The sequence below is a fragment of the Hordeum vulgare genome, chromosome 6H (genome assembly GCF_904849725.1).
Source record: "Hordeum vulgare subsp. vulgare chromosome 6H, MorexV3_pseudomolecules_assembly, whole genome shotgun sequence".
NCBI classification, from domain to species: Eukaryota; Viridiplantae; Streptophyta; class Magnoliopsida; order Poales; family Poaceae; genus Hordeum; species Hordeum vulgare.
The window spans coordinates 222,896,570-222,912,670 of NC_058523.1; the positions used below are offsets into that span (position 1 = coordinate 222,896,570).

Sequence of the window (16,101 nt, forward strand, 5' to 3'; positions counted from 1 at the left end):
CGGAGACGCGACAAAGGCCAAGAAGCAAGGCAAGTTGTTGGTGGGGACCCGTCCGGCTCCTAAGCATGGAGTTGGTGGGCCTCCGGCTGGTAGCCGTGGAGGCGGCGCGAAGAAACGACGGATCTTGTCATCTGGGCCTTCCAGACGGGCGGTTCCCGTCAACATCGGGTAAGTTTTCTTTTCCCCTTTGCTTTTATTTGCAAAGCTTAAGTGCTCATCGAAGGCAACGAGCAGGGGCCCTGCCGCCCTGGTGAAGTCGGCCCGAACGGTGACGACAGAGGATAGGGGAAGCTCCGAGAGGGAGCGCGCCGGCTTGGCAGGAATGGAGGCGGCGCAGCGGGCGCTGATCGAGAAGGAGCAGCGCCCGTGGGAGGAGGCGGCCCAGAATATGGCGGCCGAGGGGAGCCGCAGCCGGATGGCTTTACCGCGGAGCCGCTGGCTAGGGAGAAGCGATCCAAGCTTCGCACGACCCCGCACAGGAGCGGGAGGCAGAGCGTCGGGATGCAAACGGGACGGAGGCCGCCAAAGGACCTCAGCAAGGGTCTGATAATGCTCCGGAGGCGCCCGAGGCAGACCCGCAGGGGCCCGACGCTGCGTCAGAGGGGTCGGAGGTCAAAGCCGCAGCGGAGGCTCCTGAAGTCACGCCGGATGTCGCCCCGAAGGCGCCAGAGGTTGAGGTCCCGTCGCCAAGGACGGAGGCCCCGGGCGGTGAGGGAGATGCCGCTGGGGATCCGGCGGCGAAGGAGGGAGGCGAGGCCCCGGGAGTTGCGGTCCCTGCAGTGAAGGAGCCTTGCTAGGACGACTCGTTGACGGAGCCGGCTGGGAATGCAGAGTCAGTCAGGGGTGCTCCACCCAGAGCCAGCGCCATGGTCGTGTTGGGGCGCGGCCGAACCGCCTCCTAGGCCATTTCCAGCGGCAGGAGCCGGCCGATGGAGACCTGGGGCGCACGCGGCGGGCGCCTCGGGAGGGGAGCCCCTGGTGCGCTGGTGAGCAGGGTCCCCGCGCTGATCGCGGAGTTCGGCTAGTGCCGCAGCTACGTGGAACAGGTGGCCCAGACGACGCGGGAATGGCTGCTTCACCTTGATAAGTCGGTCGGGGTTTGTTCTCTGCCTTTTTATTTTTCTTTTTGAAAATTTGTTCTGCTTCTTCCTTCAGTGGGGGCATGCCAGCGCAACCACTGGGTGTACCCACCGGGACTCGGGCCGGCTTGGAAACAGTCGGGTCGAGTCCAACTCGCAACGAGCCTTTGTATTTTGCTTTCAGTGGGGGCACGGGAGCGCACCCACTTGGTGTAGCCCTCGAGAGTCGGGCCGGCTAGGAACCAGCCGGGTCGAATCTTACATGCATCGAGCCTTTCTTTTTTCCTTTGTAGGATTATGATGACCACTGGGTGAACACCCACAACACGTTGCTGGGCCAACACAAGGAGGGGGGAGCTAGCTGGCCGATCTTTGGAGCCAGCTGGACGAAGCCGGCCAGCAGCGTGACACTCTACAAGCAGAGTGCGTCCGGCTTCGCCAGGAGGCAGATCTTCTCCAAACAAAGAAGAAGGACGGCGAGGCGGCCCAGCTCGCGGAGCAGGAGGAGTAGGACATGGCCCACCGCGAGGCCTTGGAGCAGCGGTAAGAGACCCACTCCGCGGAGCTGGAGCGGCTGGAGCATGTCCACCATGATGAACTGGACCAGCTGAAGGTCGCTGACGAGGCGGCCCTGAAGGCCAAGGCCGACCGTCTGGCGGAGGAGACTGAGGCGACGTGAGTGGCGCGCGCTGAGCTCGCCGACCAGGTTAAGGCATACGCGACCAACGAGCGTGAGCTGGAGAAGGAGGCGCACGAGGTTGATGCGCTCCTTTCCAATAGGTCTTCTTTGTATTTTTTTCATTTTCTTGGCGTTGATTTGGGTTTTGTCTCTTCTCCTTCTCTCTTACACTTCTCGTCCGCTTTCCTCCCCAGACCTATTTCCGGGGAACCAGGATGCTGCGGAGGCGGCGATAGTGTTCCACCTCCAAGAGCAGCGGAAAGCAGGCGCCCAGATTGAGGCGTTCGCCGGCTGGACCATGGAGGAGTTGGGGATCGCCGCCAAAGCCCGCCTGACGGAGCTAGAACGGGCCCTAGCGAGGCTCCAAGAGGCCGGGCTAGCCATGGTCCGTGCGCTCTGGCCGAGCGCAGTGCATCCGGAGTCCATGAGCCGGCTGTCGAGGTGGCTGGACGCTCGGACCGGCCAGCTGGGCGAGTGGTGCGCCTCGACGGCACGAGCGTTGCGAACATGGCGCTACAGTTTGCCAAGTCGTGGTACTCAAACCTTGACTTGGGCCTGCTTGCAGCCCAACACGCTGGCACGGAGACGTAGCTCACGGCGGTCGAGGACGTGGTGCTCGTGCAGACCAGTGACCTGGCGTTGTTTTGCCCATGGGACGAGTACGTCACCAAGCGGAGGTCCGACAGCAGCGCGATTCCGCAGGCCCAGTACTGAATGGCCCTCCACGACCCAGAAGGCAGCAACGGCGAGACGGAGCTTGAGGGTACCGACTCGAGCGGTGCCGCGTACACCGACCTCGAGATGGAGGAGGATACAACCGTGATGGGCGATGTGGGAGGCACCAGAGCCGGAGACGGAGCGCCCACATCTGGTACCGCGGGAGGAGCCGGAGGCGTCCGCCTCGGCAGCCGCGGGCGACGCTGAAACTAAGGGTGGAGCTGGCGCCGAATAAATTTTCTTCTTTTCCTGCATTTTGTTAAGTCTGCAATTCCACCCACTAGGGATGTAACGTACTAAACTTGTAGCCGTGGGCGTTTACGCTTGCTTGTAATATATGCATGCTTTGTTTGAAAAGTTTGTGCTTGCCCACTGGTCTTTCGTTCTGTTCCTTTGGCTTCTGTTCTTCCAAGACCTTGCCCTCCTCCGGCTTCTGCCCCGCCGCCCGACAGCCAGGACGGGGCTTCTGGCTTTGGAGAGGTTGGCCGTGGATCTTTGAAGCCGCGGGAACATTTCAACTTAGTGTGAGTGCGGCACAGGTCGGCTAAAAATAACCGTAGAGGGTTCGACTAGCCCGAGCCGGCTGCTCCTTCGTAGTCGGCGTTGATGTGCGACAAACTTTTCTGTCCCACAGTCCCGCTAGCTGGACGGCCGGGAGCCGGTTTGTAGCTAGGCAGGCTGGTAGGTTTTTGCTTGGCCCGCACTACTTAGCCGGCTATGAAGTGGAGATTGGACTCGGACCGGCCAGCGAGCCCCTGGGTCCGAGGAGTGAGACCGTGGAGTTTGCTCAAGAAACAACATGATTGAGGGAATCGAAAAGGTATGCCCAAAACGTTGGCTTGGGGCACCCGCTCCATTCGTAAGTCCAAAAGGGTACATGATACATATGTACACTTGTTATTTCTCTTTTAGCAGTACAACGAGCGTAGGAGTGCCGCATTCCATGGATGCTCCGACTCCTCGCCGGAGGTGTCTCTCTTGCGGTTCGGCGGCTTCTGGGCATCTATCAGGTAGTATGTGTTGTTGTGCACCACCTTGCTGATGATGAAGGAACCTGCCCATGGGGGGGACAACTTGTGCTGGCCTGCGGTTCTTTGGATTCGCCTGAGCACCAGGTCCCCTTCGTGGACGGAAAGGGTGTAACACCCCGGGACCGACACTCGAGAAGATTCCCCTTTTATTCTGTTGCCGCCCCGTGATTATTTGTTTGTCGCATTCATCTTCACATCATCTGCATTGCATCAGCACTACGTTGCCGCCCGTTTTCAAAAACATGCGTTCGTTGTTTAGCTCCCGGTTCTCTCCATTTTATCGGTGACCGTTTTGAGACCAACCACACAAGCACGCGCCCGCGACATCATTAAAATATTGTTTCTTAAAGTGTGTATAAACTTTCTCGGATTTGGTTGAAACTTGGCGTGCGGTCTTATTTTAATGTAGGTAGGTTGTGTGCCAAATTTCGTCGCAATCGGAGTTTGTTTGATACCCGAATCATTAAACCTATAGCGACACTATAGCTGGTCAAACGTGAGATGTTTCGGTATTTTAATCTCTGTCCCCACGCTATTTGGTTTCCCCTCTTCTTTGCCTAGCCCCTCTGCAGAGTGCATCGACCTGCCCGCAACATAATCCGAAAACTTTCCCGCACCCGAACCGGGCGGTCGTGGTCGTTCGATCCGGATCAAACCCGTTTTATCGCAAACCATCATCGGTTAGTCCATTGGACTCACTAGCCCATTCATTCTCGATCGTCCAATTAATACTGGAGGATTCATATGACCCTAGACCTAGCCAGACTTGCTATATATATAGTCCACCTGGTCTAACCCTAAACCAGTCCCTAAAAATCCCCCCCTATCCAATCACCGCCGCCGCCCGCACCTGGTCTCCCCTTCCTCGGGATGGGCCCGACCAACCAACCTTACTCCTATCGATCCTCTCGATCCAGCCAACCCGCATCCTCATCCTCCTCCAGCGCCACCTCTCCTTGATCCCCTCGCCCGAGTGCCTCCCCTCGCTAGCTGCAGCCAGCCCGAGCTGCCCCGCTCGATGGATCAGGAGGATCCCAAGCTCCTCCAGCCGCTATGCCTCGCGCCGCTCCGGTCGAACCCAAACGAGCCACTGTCGACCGCGCTAGGAAAAGGCCTTGGAGCTCCCGCCACAGTGCAGCGTGCATGGGGCCACGATCCCTGTTGCCGTTGACCCTCCCCGCTCCACTCATGGATCCACGGAGAGGAGATCCTCCCATAGCCCCGTGCCCTCGTCCCTGAGTTCCGGCCCGACCCTGAGATCCTCCAGCTGCAGCGCCTCAGCCTCGGGCTCTGTGTTGTTTCTTCAGGGGCCACGTCCATGGACGCCGCTGGGCGCCCCTTGCCGGAGCACTCGACGTCGGCGACCACCTCCAGTAGGCCCGGCCGCCCCTCTCCTTCCCCATGCTCTCTCCCTCCCTCAAGTTCTTTCTCTCATTTTTTCTCAACCTCACCCCTCGTCTCTGCAGGAGCAGCAGATATAGACCACCATGACCAGTCCGATGGACCTCCACCTCCACCAGGAAGGGAAGTATTCTAGGAGCCCGTCCAGATCCACTCCTCGTGCCATCTGCGTCACCGGAGCCGCGTCATGGAACTCCCGTCCATCGCCCCGTTTGCCTGCTGCCAAGCCGGTGAGATCCCCGTGTGTTCATGGTAAAACCAAGGCGGATCTATTCATGATGTGTCTCGCTCCAAGTTTCGCTCAGTCAATTAGCTAGCCCACTAGTAGCCCAGGCTAGTACACATCGGGGAGATCATCGGGTAGAGTTTTGCGTAGATTAATTTTTTTCAACTCCCATGCATATTTAAAACTGTTTACCGTGTTGTGTGCGTTGGTTTGCGTGACAAGATGTTAAGAATTGTTTAATTCGTAGCTAGTTAACCGTAGCTTCATTGGAGATGAGCTATATATATGTAAACCGACTAGAATAACGTGTGGTTTCATGTGAGCACTTTGTTTTGCTGTTTAAGAAACATAAAATATGTTAAGGTCAGATTTGGACAGATTTCAAAGTTAACGTGTGGAGTCAGTTCGGAAATGCTATATGTCGTTTCCGGCCTCATTTAAAATGTCTAGATAGGTAGTTTATTGTACTTTGCCTCGTGTCATGTTTAGCAACATTTAATATTGACGTGTACCTAAACGGGAGTGAACTAAGTAATTCACATGTGGAGTTTCGTCAATTTGAAACTCGTTGCATATTGATCTTCACTTAATGGGTAGTGTTTGATTGTTGTGAATTGCAATGCCATGTCTTGCACAATTGAAATGGGCATGCATCATATTAGGTTGTGCGTCATATCGTGCATGTGCCGTGGTGAATAGTGTGTGTTGATTATTGTTTCGGTTTGATTCGTCTCGATAGAGTTTTGCAAGCGTGTCGGAATGTGAGGATCCGTTCGACTACATCGATTCGTCTGCTTTACGGATTCGTTCTTCTTCCAAGCGGGATCACAGGCAAGATTATCATTTTCAAAGATACCATTATTATTTTCAAAGATACAATTTTCGTTATGTCTCGCTGCCTACCACTTGTTAAATGTCAGCCTCTCAGCATTGCCATGAAAACCTTCAACCTTTATAAAACCTAGCAAATCACTAGTTGACTATGTTACCGCTTGCTTAACCATTGGATAGCGTTGCTAGTTGCAGATGCAGTTGCTTCCATGTGCTAACATGGGTTCCTTGTTATATCACCATATTAATTGCTATTTAATTTAATGCATCTATATCTCTACTATTAAAGGGGGATCTGTCGTCTGTCGTGATGGTTCGACCTCCAGCGATCCCCATCCTAGCCTTTCCACCGTTCCACCGATTGTTTTTCAATCCCTCCATAAACCAGTCGAAAAACCCGTCGCTAGCACAACCAAACATAACGGTTCAATAAAAAACCCATTTCGCGCATACGTGAAAAAAAGTGCCTCCTCGCTCAAAAGAAAAAAAGAAAAAAAACAACCCACATACCCACGTCGTCCCACCTCCTTATTCCCTTCCCATCCCACGCCCCTTTCTCTTGATCTCATTTTTCTCCTCGCTCCCAGAAGGCCGACGGCGGCAGCACCGGTCAGATCGGGGCATGACGCGGGACGAAGGTCCCCAATCCCCTCACAGTCGCCCCCACGAGCTCATCCACGTTCTCTCCACTCTCCCAACACCACTTCCTCCCGACCAACAGCGCCTCCTGGCCTCCTCCTCCTCTTCATCATTCATGTCCTCGTCCTCACGCGACCTCCCTTCGTCGCTGGCGCTACGGTTGTGCTCGGCAGAAGGAGTGATTGTGGTGCGGCAGATGCCTGAGGAGGAGGAGGAGGAGGTTGTGGTCATGGCGGCGCGACGGAGATTGTGGCCGGCTGTCGCACGACATCAGGTTGTGACGCGATTGGTCAACGCAGAGATGCCAACGCGCGGGGTCGCGGTCGAGTGGGGCATGAGGAGAGCGAGGAGAGGAAGGGGAAGGGTGGGAGGCGCGAGGACGGCGGCGCTCCAGCTACGGGGCTCGTCAGCCATGCGGTGCTAGGCGTGGAGGACCGCAAATCCCCTCTTGCTCAATGCCGCCATGATATTGCTCGCCATCGACCTCCCGAGGTGCTTTTCTCCCCAATTGGTCCCACATGGCCATATCAATTCAAGCGCCACATGAAGATACCCCTCACTGTTCAAATGTGCTTCTCTACATGGGCGGCGTCACCGCGACCAGTTTGAGTGTTCAAGCCAAGGTGAAAATATTATCCTCCCTTTATTTCTCAGTTGTGTGAGTTCTGATTTTATTCAGAATTTGTGTGGAGCTTGAATCACATGAACAAGAAATTGGAGATGATTCTTTATCCATGGGATCTTCAAAAAACAGAAAACAACACAGGAAAGTATTCACTATAAATTGTACCATATTCAGATATTTTGTTTGCTTGCTTGGAAATCCCAATCAGACTTTTGCTTTCATTCTATTACATGTAAATGAATTACTTAAGTAATGTGAGACCTCTTATCAGATTATATCCTTTGGAGCTAACTGATGTTGCTCTATTTTACTTGCAGGGTTGCAATAAATCTTCACAGATCATATCTATTATCGTGTGGATCACTGAAACAATTGCACTGCAAAATAGCATGCCTTTCTTTGACGGTATGGCATCTTAGTTCTTTTCATTTGTCACATTCAGTACTAATAAGATGCTTCTACTACTCTACAATTTTATAAACCATGTGATTTTGTTTAGGATTTGAGTGGAGCTTGAATCAATCAAATCAGCCTAGAAGATGCTTCTTTTCTCTATGGAGGCTTAAAGATATTTATGGCAACCTGCTCCATGTAGGTTTTGCAACGAAAAACTGAAGAAGTTGTGATGGACACAAAAAGACTGAAAGATTTGCACGAAGCGAAGATGTCCACCCGGTATACATATGGTTAGAAGTTTAGGGTGACTTCTTTTCAGTTGTTATTGAGATATTTATGTGATCATAGACAAACAACCCATGAAGTTACTACCTTTTGGTTTTGATTTATAAAATTTAACGTGGACAATCTTTTGGTCAATACAATAGCATGTTGTATTTTCGTATGGTATTGTGTCTGGAATATTCTTTTGGTATGATACTAGACCTTGATGTAAACTACTGAAGATGAACTTGAAGTTGTTGCAAGTGCATTCAGATTACATTCACAATATGAATGATAATTACGAAAGTAAGCCTGGGGATATAGATCTTATGTTTCTACTATTTTTTTAACAACAGGGGGCTTCAAGGTGGTTTGATTTGTTAACCAATTAATAAGAATTTCTGCGTAACATTGGGTCTGCAGCATTCTCTTATCAGGCAATGTCTTTGGATACGTACCTCTCTGAATCTTGGACATACCTTGGAAATGTACTACTATTAATGCAATAGTTGATTGTCTGGTTGGATCTTTTAGTAGCATGGATATAACTAATAGTTTGGCTTTTAAATTTAGAAAATGATCTTTAGTACACTAAGGTTAGTTTCTGTTTACATTGCTCTACATATAAAACAAACGAAATTGTTGTGCTAAACATTGCTCTACATATAAAAAAAACCAAATTGTTGTGCTAACAAGGCGTATGACATATTATGTTCAGGCAAAACATTGTTTAGGAAAAAATGCAGAGCTGAGTTTATGGATATGCATTGTCCCATGAACGAGGAGACAACTACTCAGGGTGCTGCAGAAATTTTTGGTGGACCAATCAATATCTCAGAAAGTATTATTGACCTCTACATTCCCTTTGACATGCAGGTTGAATAAGTAAATACCCACCAACTCTCAATTATCTTTCGTTTCTAATCTTTGTCCCAAGTCTTCAGGACATAGGAGAACTTGATTATCTGATTAGGTACCGTGACCAGATTATTTTTGTCTACTATAGTGAGAGGATGATGATGCCAATGTAAGTTTCTTAAGTGAGAAGGAGAAAATTAACTTCTCATGGAAGTACTTTCACTTTTCTGACATGCTCAGATGATGCCAATTTAGGATTATTAAGTGAAGTCAAGTTTCATTAGTGGTATGCATATTGACCTTTGTTAGTGAAGAGCAGTCCCAAAAAATATAAGAGTGAAGATCAGATTTAGTCAGTGACAAACAACGTGAAATCATACATGACAGATTAAGAAACGTGTCCCAGTCATACTGTTCATTATCAGTTACACTGTTTTTTCGACAATCAAAGCTCATATTTTACATTAAAACTGGTTAAATATTCCTATTAGTTCTCCATAGATACCCTTCTCTTCTGATAAATAGGCCATCCACTTTAAAAGTAAGATTTCCTTGCTAGCTTCAGTTCAGTTCGTATCTCCAGTTCTGTATATACATGAATGTTTCTCCCTTCTATTTACATGAGAGCAAAATAAGACATGTAGGGTTAAATCATTGAAACATTGTACATGTTAGCTGAAAGAGAAATTCCAGATGTGTACTCCTGGCCCTTTGTTTGATTGTTCTACGGTGAGGCTACACCTCTTCTGTTATCTTACGTGAGATGTACTTGATGATGTGACAACTCTTAGTTTTTCGAATATACTTGATGATGTGACAACTCTTATTTTTTCGAATATAGCGTTTGTTGTTGTTTCATATTACTGGTTGTTTCTTTTGGTAATTCTTTGGATTTTTTCCTATATTGGTTCTCCCTTAATATACCAAGCTTCCCTTGAGTACCTTTGAGGATTTTTTAACACCACAAGTGTTATTTGGTTTATTATACTTTGTGCTGATGTCCTAGCAATCAAGGGATTCAACAGTTCGATTCTAGATGTCGCTCCTCACCACATCAGGCCGTCGTAGACACCATCGGCTTAAATCTTGTGGATGGCGACGTAATTCTTCCTAACACTTATTCATCTTTGGTCAAATGCTGCCACCCAGCTCTTTAGGCAATAGCCATAGTAATGTTTATTTAGATCCATTCGCTGTGTTTCTGCCATTTCAAAACTATTACCTGCAGATATGTGTGTGTGTGAAAAGAAACCAGATAAGTTTGCATATGCTATTAATATCCAACTTTTTACCATCGATGAGTCAATGGTACTGGTTCTTGCTATTAGTTGGTGAGATCTTTGGAATTTCTTGTGTAGCATACATCTCCTACCTAACAGATGGGAATATAAAACCATAAATAACATGTGCAAATGAATCAACACCTAGGCTATAGAAGAACATCAGAGTCAAAACCTTCTGATAAAAGTATGGGGGATGCGTGGGTCAGGAGGTCAAATGTCATGGCAGTAGAGGCGGCGACATATGTCAATGAAGAGGAAAGGTACAGGGGGTGCGTGGGTCGGGAGGTCAAGGAGGAGGAGGAGAGGTATGTGCTCGGCGGCAACCAGATCACCAAGGTACCGAGCACAACCTGGTGCAGAACAATCTCGCGCTCTTTTTGGTGTGATATACATAACCTGCAGTCTCTCGGTTGATGATCATTGTCATGCTACTGATAAGGAAACTAAGTGGAAAACATTAAGGCTTGAGTTCAAGTGCAAATAGCTATGAGCATCTCATCCAGAAAATAAAAATGCCATGTACCCAGCAATGGCGTCAGTCGACCGCCTTTCTCTTGGCAATCGGATTCCTCTTCAGAATGTTGTGAACCAAAACCAGCAAATGCATACTTCGGTTAGAAGTGCACTGAATGTAACCCCGACTGTGAGTGCACCAAGAGCATTCCCTGTGACAAGAGCTGAAGGTAGCACAAGCAATGCTCAGACCTCTCAAGTTACTTATCATGTAGCTCCAACTGTCAGTGCACCAAGAGCATTCCCTGCGACAAGAGCTGAAGGTAGCATAAGCAATGCTCATACTTCTCAAGTTACTCACCCTATAGAGCCAACTATTGGTGTACCAAGAGCATACGGTGCGACAAGGGATGCTGGTAGTACAAGCAATGTTCAGACTTCTCAAGTTACTTATCCTGTAGTGCCAACTGGCGGTGTACCAAGGCCACACCCTGCGGCAAGAACTGGAAGAGGTTCAAACAACGCTCACACTTATCAAGCTACTTATCCTGTGGCTCCAACAGTCAGTGCACCAAGGCCACAGCCTGTGGCAAGAACTGGAAGAGGTTCAAACAACTCTCAGAAAGCACAAATTACTCACCCAGTAGAACCAACTGTAAGTGCACCAAAAGTTTACACTGCAGCAATGGCTGAAAGAGGCAATGCACACACAACTCAAATTACTTACCTCACCAATACTAGCAACTACTTGCCGGAGCCAGAGCCGGACCAGTATGAAGATTATGGGGAGGACACACCAACAGAATATGCATCAGAGGGGTCCACAGTGTATGTGGGAAACCTACCCTACCACATTGATGACAAGTCCCTCACACTGAGCTTCGCACCATGCCGGAGTCGTGGTGTTCTCGGAGGTTAGCCTTTTCAGCTCTTCATCATCCTTGTTCTTTCTATGATATATGACAAATATGGCCCAAATCCATCATCGGCAAGAATGGACTGTTTGTTTGGCAATCTGTTTCATCAGTACTGTTTTTTTAGAATGTCATCAGTACTGTTGAGATGCAGCTAACAGGATGTGTGTGTGTGTATGTATATATATATATATATATATATTCTCTCCCTGTTCTAGAATGCAGATTGTGCAGGTCATTTACGATAACAAAACGGGCCAGAGCCGTGGATTTGGGTATGTTACCATGATTACTATTGAGGAGGCTGAGAAGGCCGTTAAAACGTACCATGTATATGTGAGTACTTTTTCTAGCTTCATGGGGGCTTGTATATACTTTAATACGAGCCAAGTTAATCGGTCCCTTCGTTCTATCAAGTGTTAACCCTGTTCAATAGCTTATTCATTCATGGGTGGTATGAAGTACGTGCACCACAATGTTCTTTAATCTGTTTCATTTTTGGTAGCTTCTGGAAATGTTTGTTTCATATGCTAAAGGCAGGCTGTGGAAACCTTATGATTTAGGCTTCGCTGATTAACTTTTCATGTGGACATTAAAGGTGATATATGGCAGTGTCAGACCCCTCATGGTATATATCACAACTCCCCGTCAATCTGGGTGTCCATTCGAAATCTTCGTGTGCAATCTGTCGTGGCAAGTGGACGACTCGTGGTTGGAGAAGCTGTTCAGCACGCACGGCAAAGTGGTTGATGCTAGAGTATTTTACTATGAGTGCAGAGGAGGGGCTAGACATTCAAGGGGATTTTGTTTGTCACAATGGCGATAGAGGAGCAATCCTACTGCGCGATAAATTCTCTCAACAATTAGGTCAGTGTAACAACTGGTTGGTTGCAGTGTCAGCTCAAAAACATCTGATTTTCACTTCGAATCTCTGCAGATTCTGGAGGGACGTACCCTACGAGTGAAGGTTTCAAGGGAGAAGCCACAACAAGGCTATTGAAGATATATGTAGCACACGTGATACTGCTCAAGGCCTCCTCCGAAATGCATGAATTGAAAACCAGAGTTTAGGGAAAATGCAGGAACTATAGTGCCATGCCTTGTGCAATGATACACGAAAGTGAACTACGTACATGAATTTTCAATATTGTTCATCTAGGAAATTCTATAAGAACTTCGCAGGTGTTTGGACAAAGAAGTGCCCAAGAGACCAGAGAAAACTTCCATGAGATTGAGACCTCATGTTTCTTCTCTGAAACTCATTTTAATTAGATCATTTCATTTCATAGGAAAATGTCATATCAATCCTGAAGTGTGATTTCTTCATTTGAAAGTTGAATGGCATTGCAAAGGTAAAAAGAAATTCACAAGTTTCAAATTGTTCAGCTTTCTCTCCACTTTTCCCTCGTATTAAAACTATTTTCATATCTGGTTACTTCACAGACCTCAATTTGTGAAATAACTGAGACCTTAATTTGTGAAATAACTCAATTGTTTTGCATTGATGATGGCGCCAAAAGAAAAACTGAAAGAAATGCCACAATTGTAACTTTGTCACGTGCTGAAACTTAGGTGGCCCCCTAGCTGGTTTTTATGATCTATAGCAAAGGGACTAACTTTTAACTGATCCCAAAGATGCAACGAAGCTAATGGTTGATAATATACTCGAGCAGGTTCTTTAATATTTGTAAGTAGGCATTCTTTGTTTCAAGGTATGGAGAAGAACAATATTTTAGATGAGTACTTAAACTATTGAGAATAAGGTTTTCAAATGGTACTGAAACTTCCGCTAAAAAATGTTAATGAAACCTAATTTAGGCATGGTTTCGGTCTTGTATCAAATGTTTATGCTGATTGAAACTTAATTTGGCATTGTTCACGCGTCACTCAAGCCCAACAAATGGGATTGTGGTAACTAAGATTACAATGTTTGCTGCATATCAGTTATATTTCTTTATGTTTGCGCTCCATTGAAATCCTATATTTTGTATAGTAGTAAAAAAATGCTTTTTTCGATGCACAATAGTAAAGTGAGCCATAAAACTAAAGTTAATTATGTCTTGGGCAAATGAAGCATGCATAGTCCTAATTTATATTCCAAATCAACATAGTTGTGCTGCAGGTAATATTATCTATCCATTTAGCTCTATGAAGAATCTAAAGTCCATGTGCACAATCAAAGGCTTCATTGTTCTCTCTTTAAAAAGGCTTGTTTTGTCATAGTTCGTTGGCAAAGGTAGGATTGTGGAAATATTGTTTCTTTTGAGAAACCTTGCAGCGACTAGCCGCAACTCGACCACATCTGAAATGAAGTTGGATCTCATGAGAGATGAGATGAAGGAGATGAAGGACATGGTGGTGAATGATGGAGGTATACCTGGAAGTGAAGTGTACTTCCATGCTTTAGAACTCTTTATGAAGAAGGAACATCGTGATTTCTTCGGTGCACTGAAGGAGGAACATCCAAGTGTGAGGCTTGAGTGGATCAATAGGGCATGGGAAACATTTATGAAAAAGAATTAGAGCATATTTGCTTTGTTGGGAACTCATTTGTAATGTTGTGAACATATTTTCTTTGTTGTGAACTCATCTGTATTGATTTGAACTAATTTTTATTGTTATGAACTAACGAGGAGAGCCTTTCTCATCACTATTCACCCATTGAAGCTGATACTATGGGCTCCATATGTGATGCTATTGCGACAAGTGTTTTCCCTTGATGGTTAGCTTTATGGTGTATGCTTTTGTTGGGATAATTATGTAATAATTTAAAGATCTTTTTTATTCAGTACTTCTTCTCAAGCACTCGTACATGAGACAATGATGCATGTATGATATTCATATGCCACACAATGATCTTCCTTATGTTTGATTATGACATTTTGTGGTGTTTCAAAGTAGAATTTAGGTTCATATGGCCAACGAAATAATGAATAATAGGGCAATATCATTTAATCCGAACAAACGATATAATCGAAGGGCATTGCAGACTTTTTACTGATCGTACCACACATAAGCTAAGAAAATAGGCAGTGAAAAAAACTGACTAACTTATTATCTGGAGCTTATTTCCACAACAACTTATTTTCACAGAAGCTTATTTTCACAGCACAGCTCAAAAGAACTGGCCTTAGTGTGTTTACACGTGATGCCTCAACGGGACTCTTGGGTCAGATGAAAGCCAAGACGCGACACTTACATGTATGTCGTGCTTCATGTTAGGATTTAATTAATACTATTAATCCCTGTTTTTGCTATCAAAGGCAGTTGCCTCATGTCCCTTCGGACACACCCCTTCGAAGGCTATCTCTACCTAATCTTTACCTAATAATAAAGAGGCTATCGCTTCCGTCGGAAAACCCACCGCGGTGATTTTAAAAAAAGTCCTTGGTGTTTTCTAAAATTAACCAGCAATCCAATTGATAAGTGAAGCTGAATCGGTATGTGCGGGGCAAGAAAAAACACCAGACCACCCACGACCTTACCTCCCATCTCCAGCGCCACCACCCCTGCCACGGCGGCGTGCGCCGCCGGCCCCAACTCCTCCAATTCTCACCTTCGTCCCCGTGCGCCACCGCCCGAGATTCGGGCCTCCCCCGCGCGATGACCGAGGCTCCGGCGGGCGAGCCGCTGGGCGGAGGGGGCGGAGAGCCGGCACCGCGCGGAGGAGGAGGCGAAGGCGGCGGCCGCCGCCGACGGGGACGGGTACGGGGACGTGGACAACAACGTCTACACCTCTGAGGACAAGGGCACAGAGAACTACGGCCGCAGTAGCTACCACGTCGTCCGCCCCAGGGACAACTTCAAGCAGGGCGCCTACGTCATGCAGTCGAAGCTCGGTTGGGGCCACTTCTCCACCGCCTGGCTCGCCTGCGACACCGCCCACTCCGTACGGGCTCACCACCCCCTCGCCTCGCCGTGAAACCCCCTGTTAAAATCACCCCGCTGCCTCTAGGATTTGGGACGAGGATATGTAGGAAAAAAATATTGATCTGGATGTAGCTGTCTGCCTCCCCACCAACGGTTCGCTCTTTTGTCCGAGAGCTCATATGCGGAACTGCTAAATCAATTTCTCATTATTACTGTTTTATCCGTCAATCCTATCGCACTTCACGAGATATTTTGATGTTTTACGCCGCTTGCCTAGAGGCTCAGGTTGCTCGTGTCCAGCATTTCTGAATCTTTTGGTTATCTGTGAAGAGGTATGTGGCACTGAAGGTGCAGAAGAGCGGATAACACTACTCGGAGGCTGCCTATCACGCCCAAGATGCGACCCTATCCTCAATTTGGCACGAAGGCCTCGTCGGGGATAGAAGTGCATCTCGTCGTGTCGCAAGAATGGATATCGTTACAAGTACATGTACTGAAAAGAAGAGATATATATACATAGTTGGCTTACACTCGCCACAAGCTACATCAGAGTCACATCAGTACATTACATAATCATCAAGAGTAAGAGCAGGGTCCGACTACGGACGAAAACAAACGAGAAAAGAGGAACGACGTCCATCCTTGCTATCCCAGGCTGCCGGCCTGGAACCCATCCTAGATCGATGAAGAAGAAGAAGAAGAAGAAGAAGCAACTCCAAATGAACAATCAACGCGCTCACGTCAAGTAACCTTTATCTGTACCTGCAAATGGTGTTGTAGTAATCTGTGAGCCACAGGGGACTCAACAATCTCATTTCCAAAGGTATCAAGACTA

At 47.7% G+C, this 16,101-nt stretch overlaps 1 pseudogene; it reads left to right on the forward strand.

The window, feature by feature from the left end:
* Positions 1–7,121: 7,121 nt before the first annotated feature.
* Positions 7,122–11,973, forward strand: LOC123405327 (annotated as a pseudogene).
* Positions 11,974–16,101: the final 4,128 nt, after the last annotated feature.